Source organism: Pteropus vampyrus, unplaced genomic scaffold (assembly GCF_000151845.1).
Source record: "Pteropus vampyrus isolate Shadow unplaced genomic scaffold, Pvam_2.0 Scaffold137, whole genome shotgun sequence".
Classification (NCBI taxonomy): Eukaryota; Metazoa; Chordata; class Mammalia; order Chiroptera; family Pteropodidae; genus Pteropus; species Pteropus vampyrus.
In genome coordinates, this window is record NW_011888918.1 from 3,444,265 (window position 1) to 3,446,087 (window position 1,823).

The 1,823-nt window shown below is 32.9% G+C and overlaps 1 protein-coding gene and 1 pseudogene across 1 annotated transcript in view; both read right to left on the minus strand.

Annotated features, from left to right (window-relative positions):
- The window catches only part of ERC1 (ELKS/RAB6-interacting/CAST family member 1), a 513,889-nt gene that overhangs the window by 203,876 nt on the left and 308,190 nt on the right, over positions 1-1,823 (minus strand). The window lies entirely within an intron of this gene.
- On the minus strand, positions 314-432 carry LOC111744602 (annotated as a pseudogene).

Here is a 1,823-nt window from a genome sequence, read left to right on the forward strand (position 1 = left end):
GTATGGCCATTTTAATGATGTTCATCCTTCCTACTCATGAGAACAGTATAGGCTTCCATTTATTTGTATCTTCTTCAATTTCTTTTTTTCAATGACTTATACTTTTCTGAGAAGAGGTCTTTCACCTCCTTGGCTAATTTGATTCCCAGATATTTTATTATGTTTTTGATGCAATTATAAATGGGATTGTTTTCTTAATTTCTTTTTTATTTTATTTTTTAGGTGAGGCAACCTTTGGTTGACCTCACAGATTGCAAGGACCTTGTCAGCTTACAATCCCTTATTTTTTAATTTTTATTTATTTTTTATGCCTACCTAGGAAGCATCTGGTCTTCCTAGGTGGTCTCCCATCCAAGTACTAACCAGGCCCGACCCTGCTTAGCTTTCGAGATCAGACGGGATCGGGCTTGTTAAGGATAGCATGGCTGTAGACTTAATTTCTTTTTCTAAAAGTTCATCAGTGGTGTATAAAAATGCCACTGACTTCTGAATATTAATTTTGTATCCTGTTACTTTAATGAATTCATTGATCAGTTCTAACAGTTTTTTTTTTTTGGTGGAATCTTTAGGGCTCTTTATATATAGTATCATGTCATCTGCAAATAATGAGAGTTTTACTTCTTCCTCTCCAATCTGTATACATTTTATTTCTCTTTCTTGCCTTATGGCTATGGCTAAGAGTCCCAATTAAATCTTGAACAGGAACTGTGAAAGTGGGCATCCTTGTCTTATTCCTAATCTTAAGGAAAACTCTTGTAGCATTTCCTCATTGAGTATGTTAGCTGTAGGTTTGTCATATATGGCCTTTATTATGTTGAGATATGTTCCCTCTATTCCCACTTTGCTGAGCATTTTTATCATAAATGGATGCTGGTCTTATTACAGTTTTTGATTCAAAGTCTGTTTTCTTTGATATAACTATAGCTACATATACTCTCTTTTGTTTTCCACTTGCATGAAATATCTTTTTTCCATCCCTTCACTTTGAGTCTACGTGTGTCCTTAAAGCTGAAGTATCTTTTGAAGGCAGCATATAGTTAAGTCTTATTTTTTAATTCATACAGCCACTCTATGCCTTTGGGTTAAAGAATTTAATCCATTTACATTTTGAGTAATTATTGATAGGTAAGAACTTACTAATGTCATCTTATTAATTGTTTTCTGGTTGTTCTGTAGGTACCTTGTTTCTCTTATTTTGCTGTATTTGTTACCTGATTTTCCACAGTGGCATACTTCTCATTATTATGATTCCTTCTCGTTATCTTTTGTGCATTTACTGTAGGTTCTTGCTTTATAGTTACCATGAGGCTTACACAAAACATTGTATAGATATAACAGCCTATTTTAAGCTGATTACAACTTAACTCTGTACACAGCAACTTTATCCTTTTGCTCCCTTACTGATATTTTGTTTTTGCTCTCATAACTTACTTCTTTTTATATTGTGTATTCATTAACAAATTATTGTAGCTAAGCTTATTTTTAATACTTTTATCCTTTCAACCATTAATCTAGGGTTAAGTGGTTAACACATCAGCATATCACAGTATTACAAATTTGATTATATACTTACATTTACCAAGATGCTTTATATTTTCATACATTTTCAATATCAATAATTAGCATTCTTCTGTTTCAGCCTGAAGAACTCCTTTCAGCATTTCATGTAAGACAAGTCTAGTGGTATTAACAACTTCAGCTTTCGTTTGTTGGGGAAGTCTTTATACTTTCTTCATTCCTGAGAGACAATTTTGCCAGATAAAGTATTCTTGGTTGGTGAGATTTTTCTTTCAGCAGTTTAAATATATCACTGCACTCTCTCC